Below are 24222 nucleotides of genomic sequence, written 5' to 3' on the forward strand. Positions count from 1 at the left end.
GAGTAACGTTTTTTTGTTTTTTTTAAACGAGCATTTTTGGCCAAGTTATGACCATTTTTATATTTATGCAAATGAGGCTTTCTAAAGTACAACTGGGCGTGTTTAAAGTTATGTACAAGTGGGCGTGTATTGTGTATGTACATCTGGGCGTTTTTACTTCTTTTACTAGCTGGGCATTGTGAATAGAAGTGTATGATGCTGACGAATCAGCATCATCCACTTCTCTTCGTTACCACCCAGCTTCTGGCAGTGCACAGACACACAGCGTGTTCTCGAGAGATCACGCTGTGACGTCACTTCCTGCCCCAGGTCCTGCATCGTGTCGGACGAGCGAGGACACATCGGCACCAGGCGACAGAGGCTACATCGACTTACCTGCAAACGCTGATGCTGCTGCAGAATCAACTGTAGCCTCTGTCGCCTGGTGCCGATGTGTCCTTGCTCGTCCGACACGATGCAGGACCTGGGGCAGGAAGTGAGTGACGTCACAGCGTGATCTCTCGAGAACACGCTGTGTGTCTGTGCACTGCCAGAAGCTGGGCGTTGTGAAGAGAAGTGGATGATGCCGACTCGTCAGCATCATACACTTCTAGTCACAACGCCCAGCTAGTAAAAGAAGTAAAAACGCCCAGATGTACATACACAATACACGCCCACTTGTACATAACTTTAAACACGCCCAGTTGTACTTTAGAAAGCCTCATTTGCATAAATATAAAAATGGTCATAACTTGGCCAAAAATGTTTTAAAAAAAACAAAAAAACGTTACTGTTATCTACATTGCAGCGCCGATCTGCTGCAATAGGAGATAGGGGTTGCAAAATCTGGTGACAGAGCCTCTTTAAGACTTTTGCATGGACTGTTGTTTGGCCAGCTGCCACACCGCTATGGCGGAATGGCCTAATGGGTCCACATACCCCAGGACAGTGACAATCAGTATGTCATTTAATCCTGTTGTTACACGCTGGGTATGCGTATGATATGCAATGCCAGTCTTCTTGTAGCTGTTGAACTAGTAAATCAAAGACCAACCTTTGCACATACTTAGCAAACTTAAGTAAACATAAACAAAAACCATTGTAAAAACCCCAACCCCCATCAAGGGAGATAAACAAAAATGATCAGCCAGGAAGATGAATCACCAAACCAAGCTGAGATGAATAGTCAAAGTCTAGAGACACGTGACACGTTGTCACGATGCATGTTATGCCATTCCAGTGCGCTGACAACTAAAGATGGATGGTGGTGAGTGTAATTATGGTGATTACAAGTATATTTTGAGAGCTTTTATGTCACCACATTGCAGTAGTTTGCGGCACAACTAAAAAAACACACGGCAAAACTGCATGGGTTTTGTGGTTTTGCAATGCCGTTGTTGGCCGCGCAGTTTTTACAGGTAAAACAAATCCTTTATACAATTGTGGCAATTCGTGGTAAAATGTGCGTGGTTTTACCGCTTTTTTTGCAGCACCTTACCGCAACATGTGAACCGAGCTTAACATCTGAGATTGTAGCTCTATATGGAACATAATCACTGACACAATAGTCCCATCAGTCCAAAAATTTACAAATAAGGACCAATTTGTCCTTAAAAATAAATGCTGTGTGCAAACAAACTGTCATGTCCATGGCCGTGGGCCGTCAGGCTCACTCATCTCCTGTCAGCTGCAGTCATGGGTCAGCGAGCGCTGGCCCCAGTCTCCTCCTCAGAGGACGCCAGCGCTCACTTCCGCTTACCTCGGCCGGGTCCAGTAGGGTGCGCACGAACGCTCGTGTCCGCTCTTAAAGGACCAGCGCGCGCACCTGAAGTTTATGTCAGAATTATCCCATGAGTACCCTGAACTATAAGAAGGGCTCAGCCCCTTCTGCCCATGCCTGAGCGTTGTTGTACCCTAAGTTTGTCAAGCAAATGGTCTCCTAGGGTTTTCCAGTTCCCAGTGTTCCCCATTCCTGTACCTGTATCCTGTATCCCGTGCTACCTCGTCAAGTGCCGTGCTGAGCTATAGTCGTGCTGTGCTGTATTCCACGCCTGTCCTGCTACACCACGCCTACCTGCTGCTGCCTAAGTCCCGGCCGAGCCTGTCATTGCTACTGTCCGAGCTGCCACAGGTACACTATACAAACTTTAGACCTGCATCCTGTTGGCCAGCTGCCATACCGTCAAGGCGGTATGGCCCAGTGGGTCCACGGACCCAACGTGACAGTACGCTCAGGCCATGGACCCAGCTGGTCGATCCAAGACCAAGATGACGTCACAAGAGATGGGGACGGATATGCTGGACCTCCGGTCTCCACAGGACAAACTCCTCCATGCCTTGAACATTCTCGCACGTCGGCAGGAGGCACAAGCTTCCGTTCCTCCTACTACACCTCCTGGCAGTGTTGATTCTCAGACTACACCTCCTGGCGGTGTGGATCATCGATTTTCTCTGCCACTTCCTGACCGCTATGATGGAGACGCAGGGACCTGTCATGGATTTTTGAACCAGTGCCAGATCCACTTCAGCCTATATGCAAGGGAATTTTCGTCTGATGGCACAAGGGTCACTTTCATCATCTCTCTCCTCACTGGCAAGGCCCTTGCATGGGCGAATCCTATCTGGGAGAGACAAGGACCAGAGACCCGTGACTTCCAGGGCTTCCTCCGGACATTTCACACAATGTTTGGGGAGCCTGGACGAGTCTCGTCTGCAGCGGCCTCCTTGCTGAACCTACGCCAAGGAGACACCTCTGTGGGCGAGTACGCAATCCACTTCCGCACCCTGGCGGGAGAACTGTTGTGGAACAATGAGGCCCTGGTGGCTACATTCTGACAGGGACTGTCTCCTAAGATTAAGGACGAGCTTGCCGCTCGAGACCTACCATCTACCCCGGATTACCTCATTCTTCTGGCCACCCAGATTGATATAAGGATCCGAGAACGGCTCCAAGAAGCTCGTCGGGAGGGAGGCCTTCCTAGTCCGGTCCCTACCTTGCAGCAACCCCTGCAGTCCTCAGATGCCGACCCTCCTAAGGAGTCTGTGAGGATGGACTAGTTTAAGTGTTCTACCCAGGAAAGATAACGCAGACGCACTTCGGGACTCTGTCTATATTGCGGCCTCGGAGGCCATCTTGTGCATCTGTGTCCCCAAAAGTCCCAAAGCCTAGGGTTGGTAGGAGAGACAACTTTGGGCAAAGTAGGACTTTCGTCTAAATTGTCCATACCCGTGACCATAGTGTCCGTCGAGAAAACGCATCGGGTCTCTGCGTATCTGGACTCTGGATCCGCTGCTAATTTCATTCATAGAGACCTGGTGGATCTTCTCCAATTACCTACCACCCCTCTGGAGAGGCCGTTGATGGTTGCATCGGTAAATGGACTACCTCTGCCAAACCCAGTTATAGCTGTGACCAAGCCGCTGAGGCTCCAAGTAGAAGCTCTCCACTCCGAGCTTCTCTCGTTTTTTGTCTTGTCCAAGGCCGTTAACCCCGGGCTGCTGGGCCTGCCTTGGCTCCGACTACATGCTCCAGTCCTGGACTGGAACTTTGGAGAGGTTCTCCAGTGGGGCCCCAAGTGTCACAACCGTTGCCTGGTACAGATTTGTTCGGCTCAGCCTCTGCCTCGGTCATTGGCAGGATTGCCTGGTCATTCTGCTGCATTTTCAGACGTCTTTAGCAAGAGGGAGGCGGAGACGCTGCCCCCACACCGGGCGTATGACTGTCCTATCGAGCTGATTCCTGGTGCGTCCCTTCCCCGTGGTAGGGTATATCCTCTCTCCTCGCCAGAGACCATTTCCATGTCTGCCTATGTTAAAGAGAACTCGGAGAGGGGCTGCATACGGAAGTCTTCCTCCCCAGCAGGAGCCGGGTTCTTCTTCGTCAAGAAAAAGGATGGTTCTCTGCGTCCTTGTATCGACTACCTGGGTCTCAGCCAGATCAAGGAGAAAAATAAGTATCCGTTGCCATTGATCTCAGAACTGTTTGATCGTATATGTGGTGGCAAGATTTTTTCCAAACTAGATCTGCGTGGGGCTTACAACCTAATCCGGATTCGCCGGAGTGACGAATGAAAGACTGCATTTAACTCCCGTGATGGACACTATGAATATCTAGTAATGCCCTTCGGACTGTGTAATGCTCTCGCGATCTTCCAGGAGTTCGTTAATGACATCTTCCGTGACCTCTTCTATGTTTGTGTTGTGGTCTATCTTGATGACATCTTGATTTTTTCTCCAGGTCCTATGACTCATCAGAGACATGTCCGTCAAGTTTTGCTGTGGTTAAGGGAGAATCGTCTGTACGCCAACAATCCAGCTTTCCAGTTTAAGTGTCGCTAAATGCAGTCCGTCGGCTGAGTTAGCACACATGTCAAGATTGGGAAGCCCCTTTTTAGATAGTGCCGCAGTGCCCTCTGTGGACGCTGCCGCAGTGCCCTCTGTGGACGATGCCGCAGAGCCCTCTCTGGACGCTGCCGCAGTGCCCTCTCTGGACGCTGCCGCAGTGCCCTCTGTGGACGCTGCCGCAGTGCCCCCCGCGGACGCTGCCGCAGTGCCCTCCGTGGACGCTGCCGCAGTGCCCTCCGCGGATGCTGCCACAGAGCTGGAGTCCCGGAGCAGAGCCGCCTCTGGCACTCTGCCTGGGATTCCAGCTCTGCTCCTGACATCACTGTCCATATATAGAGAGAGATGTCAGGGGCAACCCCAGAGCTGGAGTCCCGGGCAGAGCGCTAGTAGGCTCTTCCTGGGACTCCAGCTGTGCTCCTGACATCACTGGGGCTCCTGCTCTGGGGAAGCCCCTGACATCATTGTCGATGTATGGACAGCGATGTCAGAGGCTTCCCCAGAGTCCCGGAGCAGAGCCGATAATAGCGCTCTGCCCGGGACTCCGCTCTGGGGAAGACCCTGACACTCTGTCCATATATGGGCAGCGATGTCAGGGAATTCCACAGAGTCCCGGAGCAGAGCCTGTACTAGCGCTCTGCCCGGGACTCCGCTCTGGGGAAGACCCTGACACTCTGTCCATATATGGGCAGTGATGTCAGGGAATTCCACAGAGTCCCGGAGCAGAGCCTGTACTAGCGCTCTGCCCGGGACTCTGGCGAAGCCCCAGACATCGCTGTTCATATGTGGACAGCGATGTCGGGGAATTCCACAGAGTCCCGGAGCAGAGCCTGTACTAGCGTTCTCCCCGGGACTCCAGCTCTGGGGAAGCCCCAGACATCTCTGTTCATATGTGGACAGCGATGTCAGGGAATTCCACAGTCCCGGAGCAGAGCCGATACTAGTGCTCTGCCCGGGACTCCGCTCTGAGCAAGACCCTGACACACTGTCCATATATGGGCAGCGATTTCAGGGAATTCCACAGAGTCCCGGAGCAGAGCCTGTACTACCGCTCTGCCCGGGACTCCGGCTCTGGGGAAGCCCCAGACATCGCTGTTCATATGTGGACAGCGATGTCAGGGAATTCCACAGAGTCCCGGAGCAGAGCCGATGCTAGCGCTCTGCCCGGGACTCCGCTCTGGGGAAGACCCTGACACACTGTCCATATATGGGCAGCTATGTCAGGGAATTCCGCAGCGTCCCGGAGCAGAGCCGATACTAGCGCTCTGCCCGGGACTCCGCTCTTCGGAAGACCCTGACACACTGTCCATATATGGGCAGCGATGTCATGGAATTCCACAGAGTCCCGGAGCAGAGCCTGTACTAGCGCTCTGCCCGGGACTCCGGCTCTGAGGAAGCCCCAGACATCGCTGTTCATATGTGGACAGCGATGTTGGGGAATTCCACAGAGTGCCGGAGCAGAGCCTGTACTAGCGCTCTGCCCGGGACTCCAGCTCTGGGGAAGCCCCAGACATCGCTGTTCATATGTGGACAGCGATGTCAGGGAATTCCACAGTCCCGGAGCAGAGCCGATACTAGTGCTCTGCCTGGGACTCCGCTCTGAGCAAGACCCTGACACACTGTCCAAATATGGGCAGCGATTTCAGGGAATTCCACAGAGTCCCGGAGCAGAGCCTGTACTACCGCTCTGCCCGGGACTCCGGCTCTGGGGAAGCCCCAGACATCGCTGTTCATATGTGGACAGCGATGTCAGGGAATTCCACAGAGTCCCAGAGCAGAGCCGATGCTAGCGCTCTGCCCGGGACTCCGCTCTGGGGAAGACCCTGACACACTGTCCATATATGGGCAGCTATGTCAGGGAATTCCGCAACGTCCCGGAGCAGAGCCGATACTAGCGCTCTGCCTGGGACTCCGCTCTTCGGAAGACTCTGACACACTGTCCATATATGGGCAGCGATGTCATGGAATTCCACAGAGTCCCGGAGCAGAGCCTGTACTAGCGCTCTGCCCGGGACTCCGGCTCTGGGGAAGCCCCAGACATCGCTGTTCATATGTGGACAGCGATGTCAGGGAATTCCACAGAGTCCCGGAGCAGAGCCGATACTAGCGCTCTGCCCGGGACTCCGCTCTGGGGAAGACCCTGACACACTGTCCGTATATGGGCAGCTATGTCAGGGAATTCCACAGAGTCCCGGAGCAGAGCCTGTACTAGCGCTCTGCCCAGGACTCCGGCTCTGGGGAAGCCCCAGACATCGCTGTTCATATGTGGACAGCGATGTCAGGGAATTCCAGAGTCTCGGAGAAGAGCCGATACTAGCGGCTCTGTGTCCCGCGGGCCGCAGATGACAGCCCCAGGGGCCGCATGCGGCCCGTGGGCCACGTGCTTGAGACCCCTGCTCTACCCATTCCTGGGCTACATCGTCTCGAATAGTGGTCTTAAGATGGATCCTGAAAATGTAAAGTCCATCATGGAATGGCCACGCCCTCAGGGATTCGCCAATTTTTACAGACAGTTCATTCCAAACTTCTCCTCACTGCCATCTCCTATCTCTAACCTCACCAAGAAGGGCATGAACGCCAAGGTGTGGACTCTGGAGGCAGAGTCCGCATTCAATAGCCTGAAGAGTGCCTTAACATCAGCCTCTATCCTCCATCATCCAGATGTTTCTCTACAGTTCTCGTTGGAGATGGACACCTCATCCGTTGGTGCTGGTGCACTCCTGTTCCAGAGAGGTTCCAAGGGCAAGTCAATGGTATGTGGATATTTCATCTAAGCTCTTCTCTTCTGCAGAACGCAACTACTCGATTGGGGATCGGGAGTTACTAGCCATCAAATTGGCCCTGAAGGAGTGGAGACATCTACTAAAGGGCACAGCTCATCCCATCCTGATTTTTACAGACCACAAGAATCTCACCTATCTCCAGACCGGCAGGTTCCAGTTTGAGCTCCATTATCGCCCGGCCGACAAGAATGTGAGAGCCGATGCCTTGTCCAGGTCATTCGAGACAGAGGACACCATGGAGATTCCACAGAATATTATTGATCCGTCTTGCATTGTCTCTGTCAACCCCTTGCAAGTTAAAGACATCCCTTGTCGTTTTCTTCTGTGAGCCTTACACACGCAACAGTCCATGGAGTAGTGCAAGCAACACGTCTCATTAATTTTACCCACCACCACATATGGCTACAACAAAGACCAATATAACCAATAATATCACCATAAGGTGGTCTTTTACCAGGACTACACTGGCACTCTGCATAGTATAATCATAATGTGAATACAGTGCAAATATATACATTGACTCACAGGAAACGTCTTTTCTTATTGGAGTCGTTATTCTCTCTGCCATGACGACTTCTCCCAGCTAATCTGTGAGGACTTTGCAGCAAGGGTGTCTTTAGCTCAGAGGCGTAGCTAGGTTCTCCAGCACCCGGGGCAAAGATTCCGTTTGGCGCCCCCCCAACATCTCCTTCCACCTCGCCATGTTTGTTTTCTCTACCAATCAATGACGTGTCATTTCTTTTCCACATTTTTTTTGTGTAACTCAAGCACAAAAACATTTGTACATTTTACAAGCAATATAGTTCTATAAACAACACCAGAAGCAAGCTTATTACATATATACAGCACCAGAACAAAGCTCATTACATATATACAGCACAAGAACAAAGCTCAGTACATATATACAGCACCAGAACAAATACAGCTCAGTACATATATACAGCAACAGGACAAAGCTCATTACATATATACAGCACTAGAACAAAGCTCAGTACATAAATACAGCATCAGAACCAAGATCAGTACATAAATACAGCTCCAGTACCAAGCTCTTACATATATACAGCACAAGAACAGAGCTCAGTACATATATACAGCACCAGAACCAAGCTCAATACATATATACAGCACCAGAACAAAACTCAGAACATAAATACAGCTCCAGAACAAAGCTCTGTACATAAATACAGCACTAGAACAAAACTCATTACATATATACAGCACCAGAATCAAGCTCACTACATAAATACAGCACCAGAACCAAGCTCAGTACATATATATAGTACCAGAACCAAGCTCAGTACATATATACAACACCAGCACAAATACATCTCAATTTAGTGCAACCCCTGCTGTATAGGTTTGCTCTAAATTGTTACCAACTCCCAGCTTGGCATGCTGGGAGTTGCTGTTTCACAAAAAAAAAATCACATCATAATCATACCAACCATCATCTCGCTGCAGATCATACAGTGACTACAGTACTGATTACATAGTTACATAGTTTGTACGGTTGAAAAAAGACACATGTCCATCAAGTTCAACCAAGGGATGGGAAAGGGGAAGTGGGATAGGAAAGGGGAAGTAAAAAATTTAAATACTTGTCAGACGTGGGATTTGAACCCACGCCTCCATTCAGAGACCAGAACACCCAACTAGGGAAAGATTTTCTTCTTGAGCCTGGCGCCTTAGACCACTCAGCCATCCTGGCACCATAGAGGCAGAATAAAAATTTACATTAAGTGACTCACCGGTGGCGTCTCGGATTCTAGTTCTTTTTCTCCGTCCGGTCCAGACCTCTATGATTACTTCTCCCGGTCACAGCACATTTTTGCAGTTTTCCGCTCAGATGTCTTCAGCTTCTCACGTTTCAAACATTTCTACACCTATAAACAAAGATAAAGATCTCATTATACCACATACTACGCTCCTAAGTATAATAGCGCCATACACGGCACCTCTAATTATAATAGCACTATACACTGTGTCCTACACACACACACACACACGCACGCACACACACACACACACACACACACACACACAAACACACACTGTGTCCCCTGTAGATTGTGCCCCCTGTAGATAGTGCCCCCCATATAGCCACCCCTGTAGATAGTGCCCACATATAGCCCCCTGTATAAAGTGCCCCACAGATAGCTCCCCATATAGTGCTTCACATATAGCCCCCCTGTAGATATAGCCCACCCCTGTATATAGTGCTCCACATATAGCCCACCCCTGTATATAGTGCTCCACAGACAGCCCACCCCTGTATATAGCCCCCCTGTAGATATAGTCCACCCCTGTATATAGTGCTTCACATATAGCCCACCCCTGTATATAGTACTCCACATATAGCCCACCCAAGTATATAGCCCCCTGTAGATAAAGCCCCTCCCATAGATAAAGACCCCCTGTAGATAAAGCCATCCCCGTAGATATAGCCACCCTGTAGATAATGCCACACACTTTTTTATTAGAAATTCACTGCCTAAACATTTAAAATAATTTTATTAACAAAATTCTAAAAAATGGGGCATTAAATGCCAAGGATCTGGGAACAGGCATTGGCAACACAAAACTTTAAGGAGTGTCAGAGAAATATTAGGTCGCTGTACACTGTGTTGAAAGTGTCTGAGATAAACTGGTCACAACTTCACATATAACTGCGACACTCCACAGAAGTGCTAACAAATATTGGTTGGTCTGTTTGCCAAAGATAAGCAAAAATTCCCAATGCATTTCTGCACCCCTATAGCATTGGGAAGCTTCCTCAGGGGTATAAATTGCCTTGTTATAAATGCCAGTCAGCACATATTATGCTGTTAGTTTGGTTTTCCGGCGTGCAGTAGACATTGATAACTGGTCTAGCACGCGCCGGGGAAACCCTAGAGCCTTATACGTCTACAGCCCCGCCTATTCAGGTCGCGTCAGTGGGATCTAGACCAATTGGTGAGTGAAGCGTCATGGATGACGCCCACCGAATAGAACGGCCCCTTGGTAATGTCCCGACCAATAGAAAAGATGCTTAACGCATCAAAGATCTCTAGGGGAGCTTCAGGCGGCTATACATATATGCATACATCGCTGAATAACACTTCAAGGAATATAGTGAGTAAGGAAGAAAGGGTTCATATGAGTGAGTGCCATGCTAGCAGCAAGATTAATGGATCTGAATGAAGGAAGGGGAAATATATCCCAAATGGATAGAGGCACAAAATGAAGAATTCATAGAGAAAACCTGTAGTATGCTGGAATAAAACAATTCAGCACAGGGTCTGATAAATTTGATGGAGGTAAAACAAAGAAGGAGATTGATTAAAAAGGAACAAAATCGAATGTTTAATTTTTTTTTATTTTTAAAGATTTAAAGAAAGGGAAGATAGGATATTTGTTCATTAATGCCCAGTGGTCTGATGGTTTGCATCCTGAAAATCCACTGGGCTTCCTTCTGCGAAATCCGCCAGTCCTAATCCCCCCCCCCCTCACTGGTGGTTGAACATGTTCCATCCCCTGTAAATTTAAGAACCATTGGGTCCCCGGAATGGCACTCCCATACATGCCTGGAGACAGATGTATCCTGCTTCCTACTAATGTCACATATATGATCCCTAATCCTACATCTGGACTCCCTCTTAGTTTTTCCAACATATTGTGTCTCGCAGACACAGGTAATCAGATACACTACCCCTTTGGTAAGGCAGTTAATAAAAGATATCATATGAAAAACATCTCCGGTTGTCTTTGTAATGTCCGTGGCTGCAGGCTGTCAGCTCCAATCCCCTCCTGACAGCCGCAGCCACGAGTCGGCAAGCGCTGGCCCCAGCCTCCTCCTCAGGAGATGCCAATGCTCGCTTCCACTCACCTCAGCCGGATCCCGTAGGGTGTAAGCGCACGCTCATGCACGCTCTTAAAGGGGCAGCGCGCGTACCAGACTTTTGATGAACTTTGACCCGTGAGTACCCTGGACTATAAGAGGGGTCCAGCCCCCTGCTTCTATGCCTGAGCGTTGTTGAAGTTTCCTAGTTTGTCTATGTGATGACCTCCTAATGTGTTTCCTGTTCCTGTACCTGTTCCAGTTCCTGTTCCTTGCATTTCATACCATCCTGGTCAAGCACTGTGCTGTGCCAAAGTCGTGTCGTGCTGTATTCCACATCTGACCTGCTTCACCTCGCCTGACGTCTACCTGCTGCCTAGTCCTAGCCGAGCCTGCCCTGCTGCTGTCTGAGCTGCCACAGGTACCTATACGAACTATAGACATTCACCTGCGCCCTGTTGGCCAGCTGCCTTACCGCCAAGGTGGTACGGCAAAGTGGGTCCACAGACCCTTCGTGACAGTCTTACTTTTGAAAGTTTTACTGTTCCAAATGGAACTGCAGACTTTGCATCTGCCACATCGATAAGTTCCCTTAAGGTTGGTTGACAGTCAAGTTGTAGTACTATCGGCCTCAAGATGATGTGCACTAATCATCCTCTTTTAAAAGTAATCTGAGGCCTGTCACCAACAAGGCTGCCTACATCTGGGTCTGCTTTGAGGATGCACCAATAAGAGGTGAGTTTCTTTCTACTTCATGATGTGCAGCATCATAAGTCCCTATCACTCTGATGGTTTCCTCCTTCTCAGGATGAATTTTAGGATTCAGGAGAGATTCTCTATCCTCCACCAGAGCATGTTGGTATGCTGTTTTCAGAACACCACTAGGGTATCCCCTACGCTCAAATCTATCTGTTAAAGCTCTTGCTGAAATCTTGAAGTCTGATACCGTAGTGCAATTTAGTCTTTCTCTGATGTATTGGCCCTTAGGTATACCCATTTTGAGGGATTTGGGGTGCCAACTATCCCACCTTAGTAGACTGTTTGTTGCAGTATTTTTTCTAAACATTTCTGTCTGAATGTAGCCCAAATCGGTTTTCTCTATTTTGATATCAAGGAATGTTATGGCCCTTTCTTTGATTTCAGAAGTAAAATAAAGGCCCTAGACCATTGATATTCAAGATTGAAACAAATTCCTTGAACTCACCAGATGTACCTGACCACAAGATCAACACATCATCAATGAATCTGATCCACATCAAAATGGAAGAGGTACATTTTTCCATTTTTTCACAGAACACAAAATCCTTCTCCCACCAGCCCAAGAAAAGGTTGGCATAGGTGGGAGCACAAGGGCTGCCCATTGCCACCTCCCTGAGCTAGTGAAAGATTTTCTGATCAAAAACAAAAAAATTATGTTCCAATACAAATTGGAGCAATGTTAGTACAAATTAGTTGTGTGCATGAAAGTAAGTCCCTCTATCCTGGAGAAAGTACTCCACAGCTCCACACCCGAGTGAATGGGGAATGGAGCTGTAGAGAGCCTCCAGGTCAAGGCTCGCCAAAAGAACGTTGGGATCACATCGAATTCCCTCCAACTTTCTCAGCACCTCCATCGTATCTTATTATCTTATTAGGATAAAAAAACAAACTATACAAACTCACCTTAATCCCGTTCCCGCGCCGTCCGGCGGCAATGGAGACCTGCTCTCTTCTGCGCAGGTCTCCTGGGGGTTGAACGACACAAGCAGCGTGATGACGTGATCGAGCCACTTGCGTCTATGAAAGGCGCTGATTGGCAGGGCAGAATGACTTTCCCTGTCAATCAGCGCCTTTCAACGACGCAAGCGGCGCAAAGTATCGCGCCGCTTCACTCGTAGAACAGTGCTGAATTCATTGCTTCTAATTGTACATACGTCTTATAGACACAGGTACAATTATAGTGCAGGAGGGGGTGGCGGTTGTTGGTTTCAGAGGTGCCGCCGACCCCTCAGAGAGGCAGTAGGCCGCTGTCATGAACGGTGTGGCCCTGGCGCCCCCTCTAAGTTGTGCCAGGGGCACATGCCCCGCCTGCCCCCCTATCTACACCCCTGCTTTAGATCTTCGCTTTATCAGCACATCCTTACCCTGTACAGAAACTTTCCATCCTGCTACAGTCTATAAGGGCTTGTCCACATGTAGAGGAATTGCTGCATTTTTTCTGTCCGGAATTGCCGATGGAAAAAATGCAGCAAAATACAGTAGCAGCAAAGTGGATAATATTGAACAAATCTCATCCACACGCTGCGTAAATATTGAGCGGAAAAAATGCTGAGAAATGGACCTGCAGTGCGGAATTTTATTCTGCAGCATGTCAATTGTATTTGCGTAATCGCTGCATATTTGCATGTTTTCCTATTGACTTCAAATAGCAGTTGTTGCGTTTTTTGTGGCGGGTACGCAGCCATTCCGCCACAAAAAAGCGCAACTCTTAAAAAAAAACAAAAAACTATACTTACCTAGGAGTCTCTTCCTCCAGGCCGGCCTCCTGGGATGACATTTTATCCCATGTGACTGCTGCAGCAAAATCACAGGCTATAGCGGCGGTCACATGGGTTGAAACATCATTCCAAGAGGCCGGCCTGGATGACCTCAGAGAGCCAATCACAGGATGCAGCTGTCTCCTAAGATGAAACGTCATCCCAGGAAGCCTGCCTGCTAGCAGCAGTTTTCCGCAGCAGACATTACGGGTGAAAAACTGCACCACAGTTTAATGCGGTTTTTCAGCCGTAATTCCCTGTGGCGCACAGGGCGGATTCGCTGCCTGCTTTTACGCAGCGTATCCACCCCATGTGAACCCAGCATAAGTTTTCTTCTGCTGCAAAAATTATGCCACACAGAAAGTGTCACAAAAATAATAGTGCTACACAGATAGTGTCTGTGGCAAACAGCTAGTGCCCCACTATGTATCTCTGTAATAGTGCCCCCTTAGTAGGGCTGGGTGATTATGACTTAAATCAAAATAACGATTAATTGAAAAAATTATTTTTATGTCACACCTCATTTTATATGCTATGTCCCGTATTTGCATGCCACGCCATTGAATTAATATAGATCCACTAAGCCTGCTGTATACTACTATATATAATATACCCCCTGACACTGCCTCTCAGACAGTATAATGCCCCTATAGCTGCTCCCAAAAAGTATAATGCTCCCGTAGCTGTCCCCACATACTCTAATGTCCTAATAGCTGCCCGACACAGTATAGGGGCCCATTCACCCCCAATAGTGCCTAATAAAAATAATAATAATAATAATTATAACCCTGTTCCAACAGCAAGTGGAGGAGATCCCTCTGCTCTTCCGGTCCGTGCTGCTCGGCGCATATTTTCAGATGCCACAGGACTTCTGTCATATACCGGCATTTCAGGCATCCTATTGGTCCATGGTGTCAATGCCGGCCCCATTTACTTCTTGTTTAGCCTCAATGCCCACTCGCCACCCCAAATTGTAGATAAACGGATGATACCACCTCAGTGCCCTTCACATAGTAAGGATGCCCCCTAAGTTCCACACTAACAGTAATAATGCCCCCTTAGTGCCCCTTACATAGTAAGGAAGCAACCTTAGTGCTCCGATACAGTAAAGACGCCCCTTCAATGTCCTCACATAGCAAAGATGCCCTACACATAATAATTATGCCTCTTTATTTCCACACACAGTAATGATGCCCCTTTGCACTCCATACCATAATGATGCCCACACAGTACCCCTTAAATGTTAAAATGCCCCTTTAGTGCCCTGTAGTCATCATACCCATTTAGTGTCTAGAAAAGTTCCCCTTAAAGTAATAAAAGTAGTACTGACCTGTTCGGTCCAATGTATTCCCCTTAGTTTCCCACTCACAGTAATAATGCCCTCTGTAAAACCCGCGTTCCCCACTAACCGGCATCCGCGACCGCAGGACTCTGAAGCCTTGCCGGCATCTTCTTCCCCTGAGACGCAGATACACTCTGCTCTTTCCTCCGGCTGATGCCCTTTAAGAGCGGAGAAGTGACTCCCTATCAGTAATGATGCCCACTTAGATCCCCCTCAGTAAAAATTCCACTTTCACAGTAATAATTCCCTCTTAGTGCCCTTGACATAGTAAGGATGCAACCTCAGTGCTCCCACACAGTAAAAATGCCCCTTTAGTGTCCTTACATAGCAAGTATGCCCTCCACATAATAATTATGCCCATTTAGTTTCCCCACATAGTAATAATTCCTTTTAGTACCCAATGCCATAATGATTCCCCCTTAGTGACTCCCTCACAGTAATGATGCCCACACAGTACCCATTCAAATTTAAAATGTCCCTTTAGTGCCCCTCAAATAGTAGTGATGCCCCCTTAGTGTCTGCACACAGTATGATGTATTCTTGGTGCCCCTCCCAGAAAAGTTCCCCTTAAAGTAATAAAAGTAATACTGACCCGTGCAGTCCTGTGTAGTCCATGACTCGCACAAGTAGGTTTGATGACGTCACTGAATCGCGCTAGCCTGTGTCAGAGTGGGTCATAGTGTAAATAGAGGGCAGGGAGCTGATGGCTCCCTGCTCCACCATTGTATTCTACTGTATCTGCATTCCCCATTTTTTAGATTTTTTTATTTATTTTAATTACTTAAAATGGTATTCCAATAGGTCTGGATTCCACCTCTGGGACTCCTACCTATTGGGTAAAAGGGAGTCTCACGAACTCTGGTCAGAATAACTCTAGGCCAGTTTGACACAAGCATAATATAGGTGCATTTTGGTGACCGTATTACAGCTACAAATCCCAGCACGATCACAAGTCTGATAACACGAACTAACACATCATAGGTGCCTAGAAAAGAGCCTGTAAAACTAGCCTTAATCAGATTTCTGTAACATTTAGGATGAAAAGCTCTTTAAATAAGAGATGTGATAATATAAAAAAAATCTGCGTTATCTGATTACGCTTGTACTAATAATTAAATGTGTACCGCAAAAGTATTAATATATTAATAACCATATTCGGCAGGGAAAAGCAAGCTATGTTGGAGCATGAACATTGCTTAACATATTAAATAATAATAATGTGCCAATGGAATGTTGCAAGCCGAAGCGTGTCAGGGATGCCAGTGATTATAGGTATTCCTACGGGAAAATGGCCAATGGTTTATAATTGTATAGAAGTAGCACACCTTAAATTATGAAGCCTCACGAATATAAAATGACAATTCAGTGTGGGAGCAGAAAGTTATGGATCCTCAAACGCCCACAAGGAATTAACATTATTCTTTATAATCTGTATTTCCCTTGAAGAAAAACTAGGCGTCAACAAGTGTTGGCAGAAGACTTACCTCCAAACCATCCATACTGGCCAAATATCAATAGCTGAATAGTCAAAATTATCTTTAAAAATTCTTTAAAAATATACACACATGCTGAAAACAAGTCAGTTCTTGTACAATAATTATTTGTCTTGCTTTGTCTAAATAGGCTCAGAAAGTTTGCAGAATTATTGCTTATGTAAATTGTGATGCCTCTTCAAGTAGTTCACCAATTTAGGCTGTCTAGCACGGCTTAATATCTCAAAATCTATGCAGTCAATGAATATAAACACTCTTGTTTACACTCAGAAGATAAAACCACTGCATACCTACTACATGTCAAACCTGAGGATTTGCCATAATGTATTCTGTCTAGAGAAGGCTCATTTTATCCGGGCAGATTTCCTGCCCATAACGAGTGCCGATCGATGATATAGCAAGATGATCAGCACTCGTTTAACTACACAGTCGAGTCACATTATTATGACCACCAGCTAATATCCAGAGTAACCGCCATGTGCAGCATGGACAGCAGCTACACGGGCTGCGAGTGACTCAATGAGGTGCTGGTAGGTTGTCTCCGGTATCTGGAGCCTTGCTGACTGCAGTGCATTCCACATTTTCTGGAGGGTGCAAGGGGGAGGATCCATGGAGCGAACAAGACGATCGAGGTGGTCCCATAGGTGCTCAATTGGGTTCAAGTCTGGCAAATTAGGGGGCCAGGGAAGTACTTCGAAGTCTTGGCCGTGCTCTTCCAGCCACTGTCGGACATTTCTAGCCATGTGACATTTCGCATTGTTTTCCTGGAAGATTCCATCTGCCCCAGGGAAGACAAACAGCATGTATGGGTGGACGGGATCTACAATCATGGATTCATACCCAAATCGGTTCAGAGTGCCTTACACATGGATGAGTGGGCCCAAAGAATGCCGTGAAAAATATCCCCAGACCGTAACTCTGCCACCACCAGCTTGTGTTCTTCCTTCAATGGTTGCAGGGTGCTTGTTCTCTGATGTTTCTCGCCTGACACATCCGACATCCATCCGCTTGATGGAGCAGAAAATGTGACTCGTCGGAGAAGATAACCCTTTGCCAATGATCCGTGGTCCAATTCCGATACTGCCGTGCAAATTGAAGCCTTTTTTCCTGATGCACCATTGTTAACATAAGGGCAGTGACCATCCATTTGCTTCCGAGCACCATACGCAGTAGGGTTCGCTGAACTGTTGTTTTAGACATACGTCTGGTAGCCCCCTGGTTGATTTTCACGGTGAGCTGCTCCACTGTAGCGTGACGTTCGGTCCTCGCACACCTTCGTAGCCGACGTTCACCTCTCACATCAATGGCACATGGTGCTCCACAGTTTCCACGTTGGTTATTCCTAATGGTGCCATTTGTCCACTCACGATACACTTCCACCACAGCAGCACGCGAACAGGTTGCAAACTGCGCTATTTGAGAAATACTGCCATGCTTGGCTCGAAAGCCATTAATCCTCCCTTTTTGCAACTCTGATAAATCGCCCCCTTTTACCCATGGCAACAATGAGTAATATGTGTTCAGATAGCCTATCCCACAACTTATATACCCACCAACCCAGCCCACGACACATCACTTCCTTAATGGGCTACGCACTGCCGACGTTGAAAGTAGGAGGTGATTATAATAATGTGACTTGACTGTGTACACTTAAATGGAGAAATCAACACTACATTATGTGACCGAGCATTTGTAAGAGCGATCTTTTTGGGCACATGCAGTTTTATTATTGTCAGCAGCACATCCCTGTTTACGGGGAGATGTGCCGCTGATAGCCGATGATTTTATAAAAGATGCAAGCAAATGACAAACAAGCATTTTCTTGTTTGTAGAGCTGGCTTTGTTACACTGGGCATGTAAAACGTTCTATAGTACGGTCATTCACCCGATCTATGGCCCATGTAAAGTGGGCTTAATCCTCTGCGAGAAAATTTATTTAGCAGGACCAATCTCTCTTCCAGAAAGTTTGCTATAATGCATCAGTGTAGGTTAGAGCTATGAGCTATGAACTATTTACAATTGTACAATCTACAATTACAGACCATGCAGAGATTTTACTACAATGTAAGGCTATGGTTTCCAATGCTTTTACCCTTAAAAATGTTTGCCCTACCAGGGAACACCTACTCCTATCTCTAGCAATTTTGATGTCTAGATGAGTAAAACCTTTCATAATTCTCGACAATTCCCCTGTACTAGCTAAGATATTATGACTGATCTGCCTTCCTCCACATCAAGCATCTTAGAATAGGCTAAAATGAGTTGGTCATATTTACTGTAAGGCCTCATACACATAGCAGTTTTACAAAAGAGAGCCATATAGTGCATGAAGCTTCTAAAGTACCATTGTATGCCTCCAATTTCATGCGGAGGCATACCGTTTTTTTTTTTTCTGTGGGACAAACTACGTGGCTCCATAAATGTGGCAACTAAGCAGCCTATACATCAGCACACAGAGGTCATATGGTGAGCAGTATGGCCACTGTACACTACCCTGCAGTGTCTGCGTATACCACTCTGCCATGTGCATAAGGTGTACTACTGTACTGTATTACTATACTAGAACTCGGGAGGAGATATAATAAGACTTCGCCAGGCTTAATAAACAAAACAATAAATTTATTAAGAGGCACAATGAAATATCTGCTACAATTTCCACCTAGTTTCTAGCATAAATTATAGTAAATGCATCGGGCAGCGGGTGGCCACACCAATTCTACTAAGCTCTACCACTTTTTGAAAGTTGCTAAATCGTCTGCGACATTTCTACACCAGAAAACTGTATATCACGATTTGCCAAAACTATAACACAGCGTGTGCCACTGTGATACATTTGGTGCTACTTCTGCCTGTCTTCTCTGGGTTTATACTACCTTTACTTTAAATAATATTAACAAATCTGCCACATTATTCGTTGAAGAGTAAAGAATAGAACAATGACCAAATCAAGATGGATGCATACTAGCACAAATTTCATGAACATTTATTTGAGAACCTAAACATTTTAAATGACTATTATTCATGTATTCAGCTTGAAAAGAAAATTCCAGCACTCTCCACTACGTTAAAGGAGTTTTCCAGCTAGTAAAAAATGGTCTATACTCAGGACTCCCATTGAAGTGAATGGGAGAAAAAGCTGCAATACTTGTGAATCGCCGCTACATGCGTGTCAACGACTCACAGTGAGCAAAAAGTAATGAAGGGGAAGCAGCGCTCTTATGAGTGTTGCACCCCTTTCAAAACAGCTGATCGGCGGGGGTCCCGGTAGTCGGACCCCAACCCATCAGCTATTGATGGACCATCCTGAGGATAGGCCGTCAATTGTTTCTGGCTGGAAAACCCCTTTAAAAGTCACTTTATTATTAGTAATCCTTTAAAAGCATGTTCGAAAAAGGAAAGAAAGCTCCAGACGCTAGACTATTCATGTATGGTCACTTGGAGTCCTTTCCAGTAGCATATAGTTCAAATAAATAAAACTGAAAAGTATGTACTCCCACATGGTGGAATTAGATGACTGGATATGGATATTACATAGTTACATAGTTAGTACGGTTGAAACAAGACACATGTCCATCAAGTTCAACCAAGGGATGGAAAAATGGTAAAAATTTCTACATATAGGAGCTAATATTTTTTTGTTCTAGGAAATTATCTAAGCCTTTTTTAAAGCCATCTACTGTCCCTGCTGTGACCAGCTCCTGAGGTGACTATTCCATAGATTCACAGTTCTCACAGTAAACAAGGCTTGTCGCCTCTGCAGGTTGAACCTTTTTTTCTCCAGACGGAGGGACTGCCCCCTTGTTTTTTCAGGGAGTTTTACATGGAACAGGATTTCACCATATTTTTTGTATGTGCCATTAATATATTTATATAAATTAATCATGTCCTCCGTTAGTCGTCTTTTTTCAAGGCTAAATAGGTTTAATTCTTTTAATCTTTCCTCATAACTTAGATCCTCCATGCCTCTTATTAGCTTCGTTGCTCTTCTTTGTATTTTTTCCAACTCCAGGGCATCCTTTCTATGAACTGGAGCCCAGAACTGAACTGCATATTCTAGATGAGGCCTCACTAATACTTTGTAAAGTGGTAATATTACATCCCTGTCCCGCGAGTCCATGCCTCTTTTAATACACGACAATATCTTGCTGGCCTTTGAAGCAGCTGAATGACATTGCATGCTCTTATTTAGTTTATGATTTACAACTAAACCCAGATCCTTCTCAACAAGTGAATCGCCCAGTGTAGCTCCCCCTAGGACATATGATGCATGCAGGTTGTAGGTACCCAGATGCATATCTTTACATTTATCTACATTAAACTTCATTTGCCAACTGGATGCCCAAACACTTAGTTTGTTTAAAGCCGCTTGCAATTCACGAACATCTTCCATAGACTGAACTACATTACATAGCTTGGTGTCATCCTCAAAAATAGAAATAGTGCTATTGATCCCATCCTCTATATCATTAATAAATAAGTTGAATAATAGTGGTCCCAGCACTGTACCCTGGGGTACACCACTTATAACCGGGGACCATTCAGAGTAGGAATCATTGACCACAATTCTCTGGATACGGTCCTTGAGCCAATTCTCAATCCAATTACAAACTATACTATCTAAACCTATATTCCTTAATTTACCCATTAGACGTCTATGAGGGACAGTGTCAAATGCCTTTGCAAAGTCCAAAAACACGATGTCCACAGCGGCCCCTCTGTCTAGGCTTCTGCTCACCTCTTCATAAAAACATATCAGGTTAGTTTGACAACTAATGTCCTTAGTAAAACCGTGCTGTCTGTTACTTATAATGCTATATTTTGTTACATAATCCTATATATAGTCCCTCAATAGCCCCTCAAACAATTTCCCCATGATGGTTATTAAGCTTACTGGTCTATAATTACCCGGGGAAGACCTAGAGCCCTTTTTGAAAGTAGGCACCATATTTGCCCTGCCCCAGTCCCTTGGCACTATACCAGTCACTAGAGAATCTCTGAATATTATGAAGAGGGGGACTGAAATAACTGAACTAAGCTCTTTAAGAACTCTAGGGTGTAACCCATCTTGTCCCTGGGCCTTGTGCACATTTATTTTATTTAATTTAGCTTGGACCATATCTACATTCATCCAATTCAGTATATCAACTGATATATTAACAGTACACATATGTGCGTCTTTATAATCTTATGTTATGAGTAGACTTATAGGAAGCTTTATAAACTGGGAATTTGGTAATTATGCTTCACGTACATATCCTCATGATTGCAGAAAGAACTGGCTCTTGTTTCTTCAGATTTGATGCCACACCGTTTCTTATCTGCAGAGGGGAGTAACCAGTCGCCCCTGCAGTGTAATCTTGTATTTGTCAAAAAACAAAACTCCGTTGGGCAGATTTACTTAAAAAAAATAGATATTGGGATGCACTCCTCAATCAATTGGCGTGGTGCTAGTAAGGTAGGGACGAGAATCCCACAATATTGGAAATATATAACCCCAGCACACACAGAGGTACGCAAAAGATCCAGATGCAAACAAATTTAAGTTTTATTGCAACAAAAGAAGGTAAAGCTGAGGTGGAAAGCGACTTGGTAAAGAAGTTTCAGCCGAACTTCGGCCTTTGTCACGGTCGCTGTAAGACGATATCACTGGTATGGGTTGTCCGCCGGATATTCCCTGTGTGTGGGCAGATTTACTTAGGCTGACATTTCATAGGCCAGTCTTAATCCAGACTTCACTGGAATAAAACGTGGCAAAATATTATGAGGCATATAAAAAGGCTTAATAAATTTGGCGCATCTTTGGCTGTCCATGCAGCAGAAATTTAAATCTACGCCTACTTTGAGCAGGCACAGATCTAGCCTAAGTAAGAGCTAGATGAAGTGGGAGCTGCATATATTTGCAGAACTCATTTCAGCCCGTGTGGAGGAGGAGAGGTAAAGGACAGTGGGGGACATGAAGGCAGCAAGCAGCGACAGGAGGAGAAGCTGTTATCCTCCTCATGTCCCTCTATGGCTGTAGACGACCTCATGGTGAGGGATAACATGAACTTTTGTTCATGTTATTACCCCACTTCATCAATCAGAGTGCATACATTCTCCCTGATTGTAACATATATTTTCAGAAAAGGAATGAGAAGATGAGCAGTAGCTCATCTAATCACCCCTCTGTGTCTAATTAGGCCTTTTATTGACTCCACGACCCAGCGTTTACCAGGGTCCAGACCAGTCCGCTTCTATAGCAATACACGTTACACACTACAGTCATAGCAATAAAGATTATCACTAGAGAGGAATGTCTAATACATTTCTGATGGATGGAAAACATATGTCAGTCAGAAAATACATTTTCATCCACTGATATTCACCATAAATGATCGTTTCCAACAAGTTCCACAAAATAAATCAGTATTAGTTAATGCATTAGATTAGGTTTAGGGATTTGCGATTATGGATTAGGGTTAGGCTGTGTTCACACGTTGAGGTCAATTTGTGTTTTTGCCACAATTTTCGCAGAGTCGCTGTAAATATTTTTTTTAAATTGCAGCAAAAAATTTATTATGACCGCGACGAGTGAGCAGCCTTAAGGTTTGCATAGGGGGATCAAAAATGATATACGTATATAATTCAACATTTGGTTGGTTCATTCCTGCAGTTTTGGCATTACTTTGACACACTCAACTGTGAACATAGACATGTGTAGTTATGTATGAACTCACAGCTTACAGTTCTTTGCAGAGTACCTTTTGTTTGTATAAGGGGTCGGCTTGATTATGCGTTTTAGTCACAAAGTTTAATTTTTATTACCTTTTTGTTTATAATTACTGTTTGATGCAAAGTTGCGTGAAGGTGGTTTTGTGTAAAAAATTATTACATTGTATTTTCATGCTATGCGCTCAGAAGATAGTAGATTTTGGTAGCATAGTAGCTGTTTGCAGTATATACAGTATTTTAACACATTTGTTGATGATGACCAAATATTACATGGCCAATGTTTCCGCGTTTTTGAAACCACAAGCTCTTGATTATGTAGATACATTGCACACCTTGTACTATTATTTTTACATTGTTTTTGTGTGTGTACATTGTGTGAGTGTTAGGCGCAAATGTATGTTTTAATGCATTTAAAAATTATAAGTTGTTCCTTCTTTTAAATTTCCAGCTTAAAATCTGAATTTTGATCTCTTCAATTCTAGTGATTTTATGAATATATGCGCATGCAGGCATAAGTGGTATGTATAAACTCTGCACATATTCAACTTTTATTTTTAGGATCTAATGTTATGCTTAGGATACACTTTTTGCCACAAATATAATTTTTATGCATTTTTTATGAAAAATTACAGTTTGACACAAAATTGTATGACTGTGTTTGTGTCTAAAGAGTGTTGGCGGGCATTTTAACATTGTGACAGGTGTCTAATTGGAGAAAATATATAGGTATGAGGATTTATTTGTAACTGTCAAAAATTAGAAAATTGTCCTGGCTACCAGAGATGCAAAATGGCCAAAAACCCCCGGCAGCGAAAGGGGGTGTGAGGCTCTCTCCATTATGTTGTATGGGTGTTTTGGAAATGGACAAGCTGTTTCTGTAACTCCGAAAGAACATAATGGAGAGACCCGCGTGCATGCGTGGCCACCTCTCCACATAGACCTCCGTTGTCGACATAGGTGAGGGTTCCAGTGCTGGGAACCACATCTATCAGATAATAAATGCCATAGGAGTAATCATTAAAACTATGTGACTGTATTTTTTATTTCATTTTAATTCATTTAAGTGTTTCTTTATTATGTGTCAAAAGACAAGAAAAACCAACTTTAAAAACACGTGTTTCCTAATAGATACTTCTACATTATATGATTTCTACTGCTTATTCCTTTAGAGCAGGGGTCAAGCTGGCACGCTGGGTCATAAGCCCAGTAAGTGCTCTCTAGCCTAAACTTAGCCCAA

This window comes from Rhinoderma darwinii, chromosome 5 (genome assembly GCF_050947455.1).
Source record: "Rhinoderma darwinii isolate aRhiDar2 chromosome 5, aRhiDar2.hap1, whole genome shotgun sequence".
In the NCBI taxonomy this organism is placed as follows: Eukaryota; Metazoa; Chordata; class Amphibia; order Anura; family Rhinodermatidae; genus Rhinoderma; species Rhinoderma darwinii.